General features: G+C 36.4%; 1 protein-coding gene and 1 pseudogene across 1 annotated transcript in view; both read left to right on the forward strand.

The window, feature by feature from the left end:
- The window catches only part of CDH12 (cadherin 12), a 291,099-nt gene that overhangs the window by 24,678 nt on the left and 246,768 nt on the right, over positions 1-19,653 (forward strand). The window lies entirely within an intron of this gene.
- LOC122232426 lies at positions 3,734-3,826 on the forward strand (annotated as a pseudogene).

A 19,653-nucleotide genomic window follows, 5' to 3' on the forward strand; every position in this document is an offset into this window, starting at 1 on the left:
ATATAGAAGATTATGTCTGTTGCACATTAAAGTCCTCAGAGATTTCTGGAAGGCTAAACTTATGAGAAATATGATGTGTCTTATGATTCCAATGTTAGGTCCAAGGAAGCAAATCCAGTCCAGATTTAAATTATTTGCACGATATTTTTGGAATTTACCTTTTAGAAATCTATTTAAAGAATATTGAATACGAAAGTGGAAAAGGTCTTCAAATAGAACCTTTGTTGAAAATGAACACACAGCTAGGGTTTCTCTGAGGTATATGGGGCCTCGGGCCAATATTTTCTGTGGGCTACCTATCTCTATATAAAATTTGAGTCACACCAAATCTGTCTTTGAGTACCATTTTGGAAGTCCAATTTTTAGCGATTTTGTAAAATATATACAATGCCATTAGCAGAAGTAATCTCCTTGACACACTACCTCGTAGGAATAGGGCCTGGTCATGTGGCCCTGGGACAACTCCACAGGTGTTGGTTCTGAACTTTCACAGGGGGATCTGATAAACCCAAAATTAAGTAGAAAGAGAGCACCTTCAAGGGGAGAAATGGTGACTAAAGCCCAAGCAGTTGCAGTTCAGCCCATGACACCCTGACCCAGATGGCATTGATGCCCACAAATAGACCTGGGGAAAGAGGAGTCTCAGAAAATTTGAGGGAAAGCATTCCAACACATGGAAGCCCCCTGATGTTACTGTAAATTGCTTTTGCTCATATGATTCCTCTATATGATCATGAAAAGTAATAATCATTATGGTGAGATAGTTTCCTGTTGCTCTAGTACACTTGTTTCTTATGAGTAAATGTAATATAAAGATCAAGTTTTGAAATCTGAGACAAATGGACAGGTAGCATAGCTCTAAAACGGTCTCATGGGTCTCCATATTCTCAACTCTGCTTATGATGGAAACTAGACTTCACGTTGAGGTTCCTGGCAAGTACCTGATGAGAAAGTATTCTCTCTGGGTTTGATTGAAGCAGATTCATAGCCTTTAGTTGCCTGAATCTGAAGTGAGAGGATTGTTTGTTGAAAACTGAATGAAACTGACTTTTACTCTATCTTAAATAGAGTAGCATTTCACCTAGGAATTGTATTTCCAAGTTTGTATTTGCAAGTTTGATTTGATAGTCTGGAATCACACCTTTGTAATTGCTACTATGGTATAGAATTCATGCAATTCATTTAAAAGATGAATTAGTGTTTATAATTAGATTTTTAAAGGAGTGGGTCCAAGATCTAACCTGCTATTAAATTAAAACAACATTATTTTCAGTCACACCTTTGTAACATGTGGTGAAAAGCCGTGGTTCTCTTGTAATGTATGTTCCCAATGCAGATGAAACAAGAGTTGCCAAGGTTTCCTTTCCACATGGAAACGAATTAAAGTTTAATTACCTCTGTCTTGATGAGTCTAGGTGTGGGAATAGTAATATAATAACATCGGGACCATTTCAAGTCATTATGTGTATGTGTGTAAACATATATTAATATATTTATGCTTCTGCTCTTTTTAGAAAGGCCTTGAGACAGTTCACAGAAAAATAAAATATTATAAATAATATAGAATTCAAGGCCAGGGAAGGAGGCAAATGCCAAAAATGCCAAGCACAGTGGTCAACTGAACTACTATAATTGAGCCTCAAATTTAACTTTATGTTTTTTGCAACACTGGCATCTATGAAAACATTAACTTGTACGGTTCTCATTATCGAAAGCTCCACTTGTTGAGAAGAAAAATCTATGTCCCTAGCTTCAATTATAAAAAATGTATTCATGTGGAAATTTATAGTTAGTATCCTGAATAGCTTAGTGGACATTAGCCTCAACAATTGTTATATTTAAAAGGAGCAGATATTAGTGTTGACATTCTTTCAAGAAAGACCAAACTGTGACATTGCTTCTAATGAATACTTTTTATACAAAGAAATCACAAGGGTGTCCAGAAGTAAAACCAAGGATTTCCTCAAATAGACATTTTAGATGTACTACAATACTTGGATGAGTGCAAGATACTATAATGCAGAGTAACATAGAAATGAATTTGATCAGCAAAATATTTTAATTCAGATGCTGTCAATTGCTCAAAGTCCTCATCAAACAAAACAAAACAAAAACAGATATTACTAAAAGCATGCACACACACAATGCACACACACACACTCACAGAGTGAGTATGATGCTTGCACCAACATGTATAACTGAGGGCCTATGTCTGTGTAATACTAAGTTATATTATAGCCTCAAAGCTATGTACCAAGAAAATGCCGCTCAATTGTCCTCAAAGAATTATTTAGGAAATTTAGTCATCATTGCACATGATCTTTGTTAGCAGTGATTCTTAGATTTAAATTGTTTAAAATGGCAAAAATATTAAAAATTGAAACAGAGATAAACTCTAATTTTGGAGGCATCTGTTTACTCAATATGTTGTTTATTGAGAATGCATTGCAATTTGAAAAAGTGTTAAACCTTGTAGGGATCAATTTATATATGAAGTCCTTCGATTACAATTATATTCAGTAAACCTTACTGAGTGCTACTTTGGTCACTGTTTTAGTTGCCTTGCATACATAAAATTATGCAGTCTTCAAAATAGCACTATGAAAAAGATTTCTAGTAGCCCCATTTTACATATCAGAAAACTGAGGTGCAGAAAAGTCAGGTAACTTTCCCGTGGCCCAACAGGCAATAAATGTTGAAACTAGGATTTTAAGTCAGGTAGTATAGCTCCATTGCACCAGAAAATACCATAGTTCGTTATCTTATAGTAGCAATAATTTCAATCCTCTGTTGAAAGTACTGTAATGAAAACCCTTTTATGGATGGTGGAGACAAAAGCAAGTCTATGGGTCTGTTTAGAAGACAGAGGAATTTGAGAAAGCCTTCACAGATAAGGGAGCATCTGAGATGTGTCTTTTTTTTTTTTTTTTAACATTCATTCATTTATTTTGAGAGAGTGAGAGTGAGCAGGGGAGGTGCAGAGAGTGGGGGAGAGAGAATCCCAAGCAGCCTCTGTGCTGTCAGTGTAGAGCCCACTTTGGGGCTCAGACCCACAAAACGTGAGATCGTTACCTCAGCCAAAACCAAGAGTCAGACGCTTAACCGACTAAACCACCCAGGTGCCCCTGAGATGTGTCTTGAAGGATGGCTCATTTTTTCAGAAGACAGAATCTGAGGGAAAACTTTATAAGCACTGAGGCTTGAAAATTCAAAGTGAGCTTTAGATAACCATATTTCAATATAATCAGAGAATGTAAAGCCAGTTGTTAAGGGTAGGTAACTACAGAAAGTATCACAGAGGCTCAATTCTGACACCAAGATTAGTAACATTTTCTCTATCTATCTATCTATCTATCTATCTATCTCTATCATCTATCTAAATTGAGGTGTAGTTGGAATATAACATTATAGTAGTTTCAGGTGTACAACATAGTGATTCAATATTTGCACACATTGCAAGATGATCACTACAATAAGTCTCGTTAACATCTGTCACCATGCATCATTACAATTGTTCCTTGTTTTTTTTTTTACAATTTTTTCTTGTAAATTAGGACTTTTAAAATTTACTCTCTTAGTAACTTTCCAATATTCAATAGAATATTAATAACTATAGTCCCATGTTGTATATTACATACAGTATAATTTGTTCTTCAAGGTGTCATGATCCATGAATATGTCTTGGTTGAGGATTCACATGGACAGAGTTGCAGTTATAGAATGAGCACCCAGTATCGCTTCTCGGCCTTTTGGCTAAGATCAAGTGTAGTATCTGTTCTTATCAGTTTAATAGAATGAGCACCCAGAGTGCCGTTTAAGACTCATTGCAGATGGGGGAACAGGCATGGAGACAGGGAGAACAAGTAGGAGAAGGTTACAGTGGGCTTGTCTAGGAAGTAACGAGGGAATGGGATGTTAGAGTTGAAGATTTGACAGGTGGACAGATTATAAAATATTTCAAGATCTGTCGGTCATGGGAATAAAAAGGATGAGACAGAACATTAGTGGATAATTGCATGTAGAGAATGAAAGAGAAGGAGAAGTAAACTAAGTGACTCATATTTCTGGGTTTGTTTCACTAGTATCCAGCCTAGAGTTGACACGCAACTAAGAAACAAAATGATCGCTGTTAGACTTTATACAGCCATAGTTACTTAGACATACCCAGGTAAAGTATCTCATATATATTTAGGATATTAATCTGGAGTTCACAAAAGAGGCCTATGGTAGATACAGATATAGGGGTAACTGGTCACAGATGATCGTCAAAATCAGTACCTAGAGCGGGCAACACACTCTAGGAAAAATTACAAGCAGGTATATGAACCCTGACTTTTAACTGAGAAACAAGGGAAGAAGAATTTGGTAGATCTATTTAATAAAAAGCAAAAACACAAATATTAAATAGTGTGATGGAAAATAAACTGAAAGTTGAGGAGTGCGAAATGACAAATAAATGTTGCAATTCACAGATCAAATTAAATAATGACTGAAAAAGCCTCTACTGGTTTTGTCAGTGAGCCAGAGGTGACCTTTGTCAAAATAGTTTAATGATTTTCTTTAGAGCTTAAAGAAAGGCAAAAGGAATAGGTACAGTGAATAGATTTCAAAAGTGTAGTTGAAAGAGATTGATCTATGCCCTCTGTATATGCCTGGTTTGATCTGCCAGGCATTCTATTAGGTAGGGTTCTGCAGATAAACAAAACCAACAGGATACATGTGTGTATATATGTGTATATATGTATGTATATATATGTGTATGTGTATGTGTATGTCTATGTCTGTGTCTCTCTATATAAGGAGAGAGCAAAAGAGAGAGAATTTGATTTTAAGGAATTGGCCCACATGATTGTGGAGATTCAAGTCCAAAAATCTTCAGGGTAGGCCAGCAAGCTGGAAATTCAGGGAAGAGTTGCAGATATAATTCAAGGCCATGGCAATAGAATTTTCTTTTTCTTTTTTTCTTTTTCTTTTTCTTTTTCTTTTTCTTTTTCTTCTCTTCTCTCCTCGTCTCTTCTTTTTCTCTTCTCTTCTCTTCTCTTTCCCTTTTTTCTTTTCTTCTTTTTGTAATTATATGTAGGATTTGGTTTTGGATTAGCAAAGAAATAAAAAACTAAAAAAGAAGAGATAGCACAATAGCTTATTAAAATGGCTCTAATTGGGGGTGCCCAGGTGGCTCAGTCAGTTAAGCATCCGACTTCAGCTCAGGTCATAATTTCACAGTTTGTGAGTCTGAGCCTCACGTCAGGCTCTGTGCTGACATTTCAGAGCCTGGAACCTACTTCAGATTCCTGTGTCCCTCTCTCTCTGCCCCTCCCCCACTCATGTTCTGTCTCCGTCTCTCTCTGTCTCTCTGAAAAATAAACATTTAAAAAATTTAAACATGTAATAAAATAGCTCTAATTGCATTGCAAAAAATAATTTGTCTATCCAAAATTTCTTCTAAAATAACACAATGTTAGGATGATATTTTTATTCATGTACATAACTCTCTGCACCCAATAAAAATGTAAATTATATCAGAAAGTTAAACTAACACATTTAAAAAGATGTTTTCATGGCTCAGCATTTTATCTATCTACCTATCTATTATCCATCTATCTGGTTCATGAGTCATATAGCTTTTTGAGAAGCCTATAATGTGGTTTTCGTGGTGCAATTTACTCCTTAAATTTGCACTTTCATATCAGAGTAATTCCTGTTCATCTGAGAGTCCATGTTCATAATATCAACTCAATCTTCATACAAAACTGTATGGGTGCTCTTGACTCCTGCCTAACTCATGTACCTGGGAACCTTGCAGTATATTCAAGTATCTGAAATCAGATCTTATATCTAATCCATCTTGCTGTCAAATGGCTTAACCTTGATGCTGATAAAAGCATCTTTACCTACCGACTCTTTCTGTAGCAAAACACCAGAAGGAGCCATTTTAGCTCTTTTTTTTTAAAGGCTTTTTAGGTAAGCTTGATATTTTATTGTACACCTTCGTTCTTAAACAGATCCCTTGTTTTATAGTTTCTCTCAAAAAATGAAGCTGTATATGAAATAATCATCTTAGATTCCATTAGATAGCAATATAGTTAAAAGAAAAATTGATATGGAATCTGAACACATAACACAGTATACTAAAGTTCTTGTCAAATAATGTCCACTGTAGGTCAGTTTTTCTCTTCTCCTTTACAATTTGTTTCTTGTTTCTAGCATACTAGTCATTACATAATAGCTGTACCACAAAGGTTTAATATGTTTAATTGAATTGGCAGGACCTTGAATGAAATTCAGCTATCTTTTCTTTTCTTTTTTTTTTTTTTAAAGATTTATTTCTAAATTTGAAAGAGAGAGAATGCAGAGGGAGAGAAAGAATCCTCAAGCAGACTCCCCACTGAACATGGAGCCTGACACAGGGCTCGATCTCAGGACCCTGAGACCATGATCTGAGACAAAACCTCAGTCAACAGACTGAGCCACCTAGCCACCCCATTAACTATCTTTAAATCAATATATGAATCCCTAGAAACATCATTTCAAAAATAGCACTGGACAGCATTAAGATTTTAGATTCACTCTTATTGTTTTTTTTTCTCCTTTCTTCTCCTCTCCACCTCCTTCTGGTGCTGTTTTTCCACCCTACCTCTAATTATCTTTTCATCCGTACATTTCTTCTAACCATTTCTTTGTATTAAATGTGCATGTTGACTAATGATAGTTACTTAACAGCTAGGATAAAGAATTAGGAGACTTTGATTCTAATTCCAGGTTTTTATAATAATGATCCACATGAAACTACTTAAGCACATGTATGTCTATCCATGGCTAATAATAGTGTGATATCACATATGATTGTATTTTCATCAGAAATATCTTAAATGCATTTGTCACAAACTTCACAATACAGTTCATTGTGTGTGCACATATGTATATGCATGCATATGTTTAGAATTTTTTTCTATAAAATATTATTTGGATTTTTTGAGAAACCGTGCTCTCTGTGGCTAACAGAGATTCTAAAAGGTTCTTGATAAACTGATACAACTTGCATATTTTATCAGGTGATAAGAGTTAGGACACAATGGGATGATTGGAGAAGTATCTGGAAATGTCACCTATATGAAAAGATAACAGAAAAATAGGGACTACAGAGTGATCTGAATAATAAAGATTTCAGATTTAATGTTCTCCTCTTCTAAAAACATTGAGTTTGTGAATATATGTCACAGTTATGACACTCAAGCATATACTTGATATATAAGTGGATTATTTTGGTACCTTTAACATAATATATATGTATGTGAGAATCATTCCTTTTCCCTAACTCTGAAAAAGGAGAAACCACTGTCATAAAAAGTACCATTTATATATATTTCATTGTTCACGAAGCACCACATAATTCATTTCTGCTGACGTTTCATCAATATAAATAACCCTATGAAATTACTATGATAAAAGTGGATTTTTTCTACCCCTGAATTTCCCATCAAGATTGCATAAAGGAGATTTTTTATATAGCATATATCAGTGTAACACTTTAGAGTAGACTTTTTTTTTTTTTTTTTTAAGTTGGTTTCATGCCCAACATGGAACCCAGTGTGGAGCTTGAATTCAGGACCCTGAGCTCAAGACCTGAGCTGGGATCAAGAGTTGGGGCTTAACCAACTCAGCCATTCAGGCACCCCTAGAGTAGACTTTTAATGCATGCTTACACTCATTACTAAAGCATGCTGTTGCTTTTTGTTGTTGTTGTTGCTTTATGTCACCCATCAAGAACTATTAGTCCCCCACAGTTTCATGAATGTTGGAAGAAAACTTGAGATGACTGGGTCAGAGAAAAGGGACATCGTTGCTCCCAGCACAGCAAGCAGCCTGAGCATCTTCATAATTGACTCAGTTCCCATTGCCCCATGTACCATATGGGCAAAAAGAGACCCAGATGGATGCCAGCATATTCAGCGGGTTACATTTATAGAGAGGAAGTCTGATAACGCCTGCATCTTGTTTGAGAGGGAGACATCATCTATATTTTATGGGGTAGTAAACATGTCTGTCCTTTGCTTTGGAAGAAGACACTATCTCAAATTCTCAAAATTATTAGCTATATAAAAATTCTTGAAAATATAGTCTTGAAAAAAAGGACATTTAGTGCTTTCTGTGCAAGACCTAAAAGGCTGAGAGATGATGGAGATTTGTCTCCCAATGCTATATGGCGTGTTGACTTACTAAAGCAACACCATGTAATGTGGTGACTCAGTAAAGTTAGAAACAATTTAAAATGCTTTCTTCAGCAAGCTGACTGAATTGCTTTACCAGTAGTCAAATGATGGCTCCTTCCCTTTCTCCTTTTTTTTCAAGCAACTTAAAAAAAATTCTTCTCCAAGCACATACTCTCTTTCATTCTGAATCTGGACTTAGAATTATAAATATAAGTGAGAGGTGGAACTCAAGTCTACTTCAGGCCCTTCATGATGTTGATCTCACAAATTAACTATCTTCTAAATAAGTATAACCTTTGCAGTATACCTACATATTTTTTCTTTTCTAAATGATAGAAGGTAATGTATTTTTTACCCACTGATATCAATAATTGTTTGGGAGACAGCCTTATAACTATCCTGATAGTCTCACTCCTTAATTACAACATCTGAATTGCTTTTTCCATCACAAAGAGTGATTTATTATGATAAAAAGTGGATAGTTATATCGAATTAAATTTCTCTTTATTTTACAAAGTATTCAGTGCTACTGAATTTTTAAATGACCTCATATAGTTTGGAACCATTTATGGGATGTTATGGTATTTTCAGCTAGTTATTATAAAGAATATAAGTTTGTAATTCATAAGGTTATTTTCAAAGCTCTGGGTATTGAAAGAAGAATGATAATTTCCCATGATATGGAAAATATTCAAGATACAACTCTCTGGTGAGTAGATGTAGACACTAAACAAGGAATTGGTATATGGAAAAATGGAATTGCGGCTGTATTGACCATATCAGCCACTGTTGTAACTTTTGAAGCCATCCCCAAAGGACCAGGATTGTAACTTTAGAAAGCATAAATTACTTAATTAATTAAAATGAAAGGAAAACTGTACTTTAAAAATAAAGGCAGATAATAAGAAATGGTTTTGAAAACACAGCCCTCCAGTATTTTGTTTTTGGCTTTGATTAAAATATTTTGACATCATATAGGAAAATATTTAAAATACATTTTTTTATCCACTATGTGATTGCGATGAGAAATTTAAAAAAAAAATCTCTAGGCCCAACATAGGGCTCGAACTCACAACCGCAAAATCAAGAGTCCTGAACTCCAGCTGCGCTGACTGAGCCAGCTAGGGACCCAGAAATTTTTTTCTTTGTTTCCTGACTGTGTACAAATTAGAACACTAAGTGTTTTCCTTCAAGCTGCAGTTACACTCACCTTGTGCCAAAGAAGCACAGGGAAACTAGCAGTAGTTGTTGTTGTTGTTGTTGTTTCAAATACATGGAAAAACATTGTTTTTATTTAACAATTGGAGCTTCTTAGCCCATTTACAAATAAAGCCTAGCTTTACAACTGCAGTTGAAAATGAAAGTGAGACAAAGATAACATAAGGTAAATACAATTCTTTTTCCCCTCACCCAGTCTCTCTTCTCCTTTTCTTCCCTCCCTTCCTTCCTTCCTTCCTTCCTTCCTTCCTTCCTTCCTTCCTTCCTTCCTTCCTTCCTTCCTCTGTTTCTTTCTTTCTAGATTAGAATAGGTCTTAAAAAACCCAAAAAGAGAATTTAGGGAAAACTTAGAGCTATTCTTTCTTTTTAAAATTGTTTTTATTGAAGCGTAGTTGACACACCATGGTTCGTTAGTTTCAGGCATACAACATGGTGATTCAACATCTCTATACATGTGCCATGTTCACCACAAGTGTAACTGCCATTGTCGCCATCCAATGCTATTGCAATATCATTGACCAAATCCACTATGTTGTGCCTTTTATCATCATGCCTTACTCATTCCATAACTGAAAGCCTATGTCTCCCACTCCCCTTAACCCATTTTGCCCATAGCCTATCCTCCTTTCCTCTGGCAACCGTCAGTTTCTTATCTATATTTATAGGTCTGGTCCTGCCTTTTTGGTTTTATTCATTTGTTTTGATTGTTAGATTCCACCTGTAAGTGAAATCATATGGTATTTGTCTTTGTCTGACTTATTTCATTTAGCATAATATCCTCTCTGTCCATCCATGCTGTTGTAAATGGCAAGATCTCATTCTTTTTATGTCTACTTAATTCTCTTTCTCTCTCTCTCTCTCCATATACACCACACCTTTATTCATTCACCTATCGATGGGCACTTAGGGTATTTCCATATGTTCCATAGTTTCCATATGTTAATATAAAGAATAATAAATGTATGTACAAAAATACAGTAAACTTCCTTTTAGATAATGCCATTAAAGACTTCCAAGATTTTCTACGTATCTTTTCAAGTGTCAAGAATTACTGCCAGGAACATATTTTATTATGAATTTTCTCATGTCCCTTGATTCCTTAGAGGAAGAAGAGTTGTCAATGACATATTTGACCACTTCACTGCCTGTAAACAAATGGAATTTCATTATCACACCATGAAAGCTTGCACAAACACTCTGTGTGGTACCAGTTAAGTGGATGTTTATAAATATTTAGCTCTTAGGGATTACAAATCCGCAAGGCTCTGTCCACATAGTTTGGGGGTGGGAGTAGTGGAAATGAAGAGAGTATGGAAGAAAGACACGTTAGTGTCCAGTGACGGCTGAAGAAATCCATGTCCCCAATTTTTCATTGTCTGAATTGACAAGTTCCTCAGAATCCACCCCCTTTCCTGATTCCATTGCTTTATTTTTCCTGAAAAAAAAAAAGGAGTTTTGATACTATATCTGGTTAAAAAAATCATAATTACACCTTTTTTTCCCCCTCTAATGTTGATGAGCATCTAAGCATTTTTGAAAATGCTTCTTGGGGGTGCCTGGGTGGCTCAGTGGGTTGAGAATCCCACTTCAGCTCAGATCATGATCTCACAGCTTGTGGTCGGATGGAATCTGTGCTGGCAGCTTAGAGCCTGGAGCCTGCTTTGGATTCTGTGTCTCCCTCTCTCTCTCTCTGCCCTTTCCCCACTCATGTTCTGTCCCTCTTCTCAAAAATAAATAAACATTAAAAAAAAGATTAAAAAGGGGCACCTGGGTGGCTCAGTTGGTTAAGCATCCAATTTTGGCTCAGGTCATGATCTCACAGTTCATAGGTTCAACCCTACATCGGGCTCTGTGCTGACAGCTTGGAGCCTGAAACCTGCTTAGGATTCTGTGTCTCCCTCTCTGTCTGCCTCGCTCTCTCTCTCTCTCTCTCAAAAATAAACATTAAAAACATTTAAAAAAAGAAAGAAAGTGCTTTTCTATTTAATACCTATCTGTATTCCTGTGATCCTTTATTTCAAGGTCAGGGAGTTCCAGAGAAATATTCTGTGCAATAAGGAAAACGTATACATTAACAGGAACTTTTCATATGTGAGTTTAGATCTGGGATTGACAAACTATAGCTTTCAGAGAAAATTCAACATATTGCCTATTTTTTTAAGTAAAGTTTTAGTGGAGCACAGCTATGCTCATTTGTTTGCATATTACTTATAGCTTCTTTCCCCCATAATAGCAAGGTTGAAAAGTTAGGACAAAAACTGTATAGCTCTCAAAACCTAAAATACTTCCTATCTGGCCCTTAACAGAAAGATGTATTGACCCTTATTTAGGTAATTACAAGAACACTGTATGGAGTCAGGCCTTTCATTAGTGGCCACTCAGACCTGCTCTCCCAGTCCTGGCTCTGTCTTTTTTTTTTTTTTCCTGGCTCTGTCTTAAAGATTCCGCATTCTCAGGCACAAAGGCTAGTTGGTAGAGATGGGTCTCCTGGGAGACAATCAGCAGGTGCAGTGAAAATATCGTGGGCTCTTTTGGCTTTAAACAACCTTACTACCTTAGTATTCTCATCTCTAATATATGAATGATACAGAAAGAAAATAATAAAGTTATGTCTAGCTTACTTAATCCACATATGGAACAGCATATGTAGGTTCTCAGCCAAGTGTCATTAATGTTTACTATGCTACCCCTCACTCCACAGTTTGTTTTTCTCAGCACAGAAATTAGAATATTTCTGCATGGAGAGTGGGATTTGGGCTTCACAAAAAAAGTATCTAGAATACTCAGAATCTACTTTTCACTCCTTGGAACAAGAAAATCTTGTAGGAGGAATCTTTCATTTTTTTATGGAGTAAGATCTAGATTCCCGTTTCCTCTGTAACTCCTTAGTTTCCCCCAAATTTCTCAGCACCCAATAACTATGCCCAGGTCCCAAGCTCTTGTTCCTTTATCTAAGTGTAACCAAATGACCAGCACAACAGTATAACATAATCTTGGATACATAGTCACAATAAGTGGGGAAATTATCACTGAAATTCATTAAGTTCACATTGTCCAGAGTGCAATGAGCCTTTTCTGAATACACAGATGAAGCAGTTTATTCAGAACTGTGGCCTTAACAACAACTGGGAAAGTCAGATTAAAACCAAATATTTTCATGAGAACAAATGAATAAAATCAAGGCCACAGAGACTGATAGCACACTAAAGATCAAATAAATGTGAATAATCATAGTGGAGAAAAGTAATTTAAAAACTTATTTAAAATAAGGGTCTGTTTTATTTTCTCTGGTTAGTTTAAATATTTATTAGGTATAATGTCTGCTCCCTTTCTATTCATTACAATAAATAATGACAAGTGAATTTTATAATTTTATGTAAATTTTAAAATTGTGCATTTCATGGAAGAAATCTAGATTTCATATTTTAGAATGTCAGTGTTTATTTTAGTTTTTTTTTTAATGTTCACAATTTTTGAGGCAGAGTATGAGTGGGGAAGGGCAGAGAGAGAGGGAGACACAGAATCCGAAGCAGGCTCCAGGCTCTGAACTGTCTGCACAGAGCCCGATGCAGGGCTTGAACTCACAAACCATGAGATCATGACCTGAGCCGAAGTTGGGCACTTAACTGACTGAGCCACCCAGGCACCTCTAGAATGCCAGTGTTTAAATTCAACATTCAGAAGTATTAGTTACGACATATATTTTTATCAATATGTAGAAATATTCTCTCTTTAGTTTTTCAAGAATATTTCTAATTTTGCCTCTACTGATTCGATTTTTCTGTAACATGCAATCTTTGATTAAGTATCCAATTTCACTTATTATATGGGGCATTGACTATATTTAAGAAATAATTATTTAACTTTATCATTCCATCTATTCTGAAGTATGGTCTTATTCGTCTTTGAAAAGTGATGCCTTTATTCATGGCTATGAACACATACTGCTAAGTGAAATGTTTTGGATCAAACAGTAATCAAGAGTAGTTATTAAGTTAATAAGTAACCAAGTAGGGAAATATTCCAGTTCAATTACGTAAAATAATTACAAAAAATAATTATCTATATTCTCAATACACTGTGCTTCCTGGGTGAGAATTTTGAAGAACAAAGAAGATACAGATAAATGGATAAGATCCAGGATCCTGAGAATTTTAGGATGAATAAAAGGTGAACTTGGAGAGAAGGGCAGGCGGAATATTGTCCAGAGTAGAAATATAAGTTTCAATATGCTCCCATTAAGTCCTAGGTTTCAAATATCTAGACCTATGAAATCAGATAGTCTTACTTGCCATTTTGAGATTATAAGAAACCAAGTCTCCATGGACCAATTAAATGGATGTTTAGTCCTTTCCCATGTGGCTTCCGCATGTCACGAGACAGTCTCTCTTGGAGCTGTTCTGCAGCAAGTGGCCAGCAGGCTGCAACAATGTCGTGGTCCAGCACTGCCGGGCCTTGCAGTGCAGGTCTCCGCTGACTCTCTAAGGCGGGCTTCTCCTTGTGATGCAGAGCAATAATCCAGTTGGGTTTAAGGTTACTACCGCCTGATGTCAGAATAAAATTATTAATAGCACCCATTTTTACTTTCAAAAGTGTTCCTGTTGGATGACAAATTATATGGCTACCTTAGTGTGTACATCATTTAGAAAACTGCCTGGGCCTCCAAGGCTATGACCACATTGTTATGGCTCTATTAAATCACACACATGCACACAGCTATTTTGCTCGGGGCATGCCCACCACAGTTGATTGGCAGAACGTCTAAAATCAGCTGCATTCTAGGCTGAAAGTAACATCATTCTCCCTTGGCCTGCTATTGGTTTTGACATGGAATTTTCCTGATCATTATGTTGATTTTTCTCTTAGGGGCACCTGTTATTTGTCTGACCATTTGGCCCCAATCAGGGACTCTTGATACATTGGACAGACTTAATCACATTAATGGTCTCCACATTACTTCTAGGAAATTATTCTGTTCTTTCATAAACTTTCAAAGGAAGTAGATAACTAGAAGAAAAGTTCAATCTAATTTTAATAATCAATATCAGCAGAGGTTTGGGTAACCCCTTGCCAAGCCAAGATTTCTTGTGAGAAAATTTTGCCCTCACATGAGTGGGGAGGTTCTATACCATACATCTGCGTAACTAAACTGCACCATCCAATTAAGTCTGTGTAGAAGTAAGAAAAAAGTTGGGTCTAAAGGTAAATCCTCATCTTCTTCTGGAAAGGAAGAAACCAATTTGAAAGTTTCTAGTGGAGAATTTTCCAGCTTAAAGTATATAAATACCAAAAATCTGCCAGATACCTAGTAAGATTATGGGGGGAGAAAATTTAACTATAAGTTCATTGTTTTCTCCAACTCTATGGATTATCTCCGATTTTTATAGAATTTGAGTGGATGAAGAGTGTTGGAACAGGAGATAATGGAATGGGGACGGCAATTCTAGAAAAGTTTTTTGAAAGAGTAAAATTTCTAGTATTTTAGCTTTGAGGGAAAGTAAAAAGGAAGACTAAAAAGTGTCCTTGACCAAAGTGGATAGTTTTGCAGAAACTACTGTATGATAGATGAGCATGACGAAGTAAAGGACAAGAATTTTTATTTTTTTAAGTTTATTTATTTATTTTGAGAGAAAGGGGGGAGAGAGAGAGAGAGAGAGAGAGCAAGTGGTGGAGGAACAGAGAGAGAGAGAGGGAAAGAGAATCCCAAGCAGGCTCCACCCTGTCAGCACAAAGCCCGATGCAGGGCTTGAACTGACCAACCATGAGATTATGACCTGAGCAGAAATCAAGAGGGGATTGCTTAACTGACTGAGCCACTCAGGCATCCGAGGACAAGAATCTTTAAAATGAGAAGTTTAAGTCCTCCAAGTTCTAGCCCAATTTGACTATCCTGATACTCTTGGAAGCTACTCCAGCTTCTGAGAAATGGCTCAAGATCATTTTCAGGAGCAGTAGAAGATGATTCCTACTGGCTATAAAATAACTTTTGTGTTAAAAAGATAAGGAGTTAGGCACTGAAACTGTGGCTTTGGTTCAAGGGTTAGGAATGGTACGAATGGATGCATTTGAGAACTCATGTGAGGTATAGGATGACAGAGTAAACGTAGGAGGCGAGATACGATTGTAACAATAGTTACCCTCATTATTTAGTATTTTATGGTTTCTATGTGGAGAGTATTCAGGAATTATTCATCATTAATTCTCTCAGTACACCCAAGAGAGGAGTACTGTTGTTTTCTGCATATTAAGGACAAGAAAGTAGAAGTGAAGTTCAGTCATTTGTCACAGGTAACTCATAAAATTGGGGAGTTGTAAGGAACATCCCAGGGAGTGTCTGTTTCAGTAGCAATGAAGACCTTTGGAGCAAGACACCACTCATTTTTTTCCAGACAAATCAGGAATGCAAAGTGGTACTTTCAGATGTTCTCTTTCGTTTATCTGCGATGACTTTTTTTTTTCAAATAAGAGTGATTCTCGTATTTCTTAAATGAAAAACAAACTGAAAAGTATATCATTAAATAAATAAATGTATTAGAGTTAAGAAAACCTTCAAGTATTTATTTTAAATCAATGTAAGTGTAAAACATTTTGCTACATAAATATTAGATGGCAAATTATACAATGATATATTTTTTTTAAAAAAATTAATATTTATTCATTTTTGAGAGAGAGAGAGAGAGAGAGCAAGCAGGGGAAGGGCACAGAGAGAGGGAGACCCCCAAAGCACTCTCCAGACTCTACACTGTCAGCACAGAGCCTGATGAAGGGCTGGAACCCACAAACCATGAGATCATCACCTGAGCCAAAGCCTGAGGGTAACCAACTGAGCCACCCAGGCGCCCCATGCAATGATATATTCTAAGAGGTTTTGAGCTTTGTTTGAATCATCCCTGGTTGGAACTTATGCTGTTGATTTGTTGTTTGTTTTTGCTTACCTATATGATAGAATGTTTAAAAACTAATCCTCATGGCCCAACAAACCTTAAGATAATTTTAACAAATGTAATAAATATTTATTAAGAGATTCCACAAAACTTGACACAAAAAGTTATGTGAAAAACAACAAATGTATATACCACTTGCCAAAACGAGCTTCGAATACAATTTACTGGTTTTTCAGGAAAAAAATCTTGCAAATCAAGACAAAATGAGGAAAATTCGTTATTTTCTTATCTCCCTAGAAAACAAAGTGGTGACACAGGCTAGCGAAAATATCGCCTCAATGTGCGTGTGCAAAAAAGGTCAAAATTAAATTTCAGTTCTCCACGTCTACACCACAGGTTATGTGGCTCTGTGAGTAGAAGGAAGGCCAGAGGGAGGCAGGTGGGCTGTACAGATGAAGGATTCCCCAGAAAATATTCACAAACACTGGCTGAAAGAAGATAATCAAACATAGTTTTAGGTTGGCAGCTATATTTATTGAAGTGAAACCAATGAATTGTAAAAAAACAAAAAAACAACAACAAAAAAACGAAACTCCTATTCCTTCATTGTTGTGAGTATATGTGGGACTGAGGTAGCAGAAGTATACTTTAAACAACAGTATGGGAGATAAAAAAAAATCAAGGAAGAAGAAAATTAACAGATAGTGTTGCTGAATTTTACTTGTGCTTTGCCTGTGAAGAGCGAGGTGCTGAAGATGTTTCATGCATCGCTTCCTCACAAGCGTTTTAAGCAAAGGGTTAGGAAATGTACGAAGCCGTGATCCTCTTGTTTAAATCCCAGACAAGAACTGCATTCAAAGAAAATATTCCATGTGATAAGAGAAATTTCATATCATTCGATTCCTTTACTTTTTGTTCTTGGAGACAATGAATGAGCCCCCAAAGTAATATATTTTTTTTTAATTTATAAATTCTTCTCTAAAAGCATCTATGTCCCTCTCCCAAAACATCTCTTTTCAAACCGCACTCTCCCCAGTCTCTGAGATGTTTTCCAGTTCTTGTTCTTTTCCACTATTTCCTCTCACCCTCTTTTTGTCTGATCAGGCATCACAAATGGGCAAGAAAGGGTTTTCTGCTTTGGGATCAAACATAAAGATCAAGGGAAGAGAAATTAGCGAAGTGATCCGGACCAGCATGATCTTTGGGTGGTAATAGAGGAGAAGATTATAAGCTCTTTTACTATAATAATTTACATCTTGTCACCTGTGTATTATTATCAGAGATGACAACACAATACTTAGAGAAGTGATGTAGGGTAGGCAAGGTTGCTGCTCCTGTGAGTGGAGTAGAGGAGCCAGGGTTAAACTCCCGCCTCTTTGGAATTATGTGGTCTAACAGCAACAGTAAAATAGTTACCGTAGAATCATCTGTGTTCCCAATTGTATATTCCTTATAGCATACTGTGTATAGCAATAGTGGATAGTTATTTATAGAATAAAAATACCACATTTTATTGGAAATGGTAACTCAATCAATGTTTGTTTGTTTGTTTACAAAAAAAAATGTATTGCATAGAATCTAGGTGAGTTTTTCCTGGAAGTGACTTTGTCATAGGAAAGAAAAAATAGTAACTACAGCCTAAATTATTAAGTGTCTCCTATGAAACAAGTTCAGAGAGTTCAAGTAATACCATGAGTAGGACAATGGGAGGGTCCCTCTTCAGGTGGATCCATCTTTGGGAGGATTCATCCACGTCTCTGCAATAGCTGCCAGATTTTATTTTGTCTCTTCTTTACCTACAGCAGAAGTTACTTGGGGTTTATCACAATTATGTGGGCAAACTGTTACAAGAATAAGAAAAGCAGCCTTTCCGATTCCTGCTCTGACACGGTATGGGTAGGTGTTGGGTTAGGATATGGGCTTCTATATTTTTTATTAGAAACCCTCATGAATCAGACTTAGATGTCATGTTAATCGCACTTTGAGAAACTGGTGATTCAATTGTTAATTGTATCTTACGTGTTAATTATAAGATCAGTGTACATGGGGCTGATAAGGAGCTCACAATACTTGTTGGTTTCATGGTTGAAGTATCAACTGGAAATTTTAGTATCCAAATCGTCATTTTTTTTTCAGAAATTCCCCATGGGAAACAAAGTATTGAGAGCAGACTGTAATTTCTCAGCTGCTCATAATGTACTGCAGAAGAGCTTGAAATTGTCACAGTAATCCAATATTGAATTAATTCCAGGTGTGTGCAGCTTAAAAGGGTGAAAATTCGATAGCAGATATAGTAAATAGACATAGTAAATAGAAAACTGACATAGTAAATAGGCACAGTAAATAGAAAACACATGGAACGGTTGTTTAGAAGTACGTAACTGCTGAGATGCACAATAGAAAGTTTAACTCAATCATTCTATTAGAAAATCACAACACCACTAGCCAGTAGATTACTAAATTTGTGTGATTTATCTCAGTAAATATGTGTGAACTTGTGTGTGTATGCACAAAACTGTGTGTCAGGTTGTATTTTAGACATTGGATACCATAAGGTGTTCATACTCAAAACATACTTGAAATTACATAAGCACAATACAAAGCATTGAAGATGATAATGCAAACTTAGGATACAGATGTGAGTGGTTACAGAAATGAGTGGTTACTTCCAATACAGTGGTGAGGTGGACAAGGGAGTTGGGAAGGCAGGTGAGGAAGCAGAGGTTGGACAGAACCCAGGGAGGCTTTATGTAGCAGGCAATAACTGACCTTAATTTTTAGTTAATAGGAACTCAGTATCTAAATCAACCTGCGAGGAACAGGAAGAATGCAGATACTGTAGAGGCAGAGGCATCTACAAAGCACGCATCAATATGGAGGTCTTGTGAAACTCTATGATGCATCTGAAGAAGCATAAATAAAGAGTTTAGGAGAGGAAGAAATGATGCGAAAGTGTTCCAAATGAGCCACCTCATGAGGGATATTCTATGCATGGTAAGGCGCTTGGTTTGTGTTGTGAGAAAAACAGTGCATTTTCTAGAGGGTTTCAGGCAAAGAAGGGAAACGATCACATTTTCGTCTTGATAGACCTCGTGGATGGCAACAGAGAAGTGCATTGTCTGCATTGCCCGAGAGGAAGGGAGCCCAGGAGGAGATTGGCACAGATTTCAATCATTGAACTAGGGCGGCAGCAGTTAACATGCAGAGAAAAGGACAAATTCGAGATGTGTTTTAGAGTTGCAAGCAGCTGAACTTGGGCAAAGAAGAAGGACTCATAATTACTGGATGCCATGATTGGCTGTGTAGTGACATAAAGCTCAATCAATAGAAATAATTACAAA

The sequence above is a fragment of the Panthera tigris genome, chromosome A1 (genome assembly GCF_018350195.1).
Source record: "Panthera tigris isolate Pti1 chromosome A1, P.tigris_Pti1_mat1.1, whole genome shotgun sequence".
Taxonomy (NCBI): Eukaryota; Metazoa; Chordata; class Mammalia; order Carnivora; family Felidae; genus Panthera; species Panthera tigris.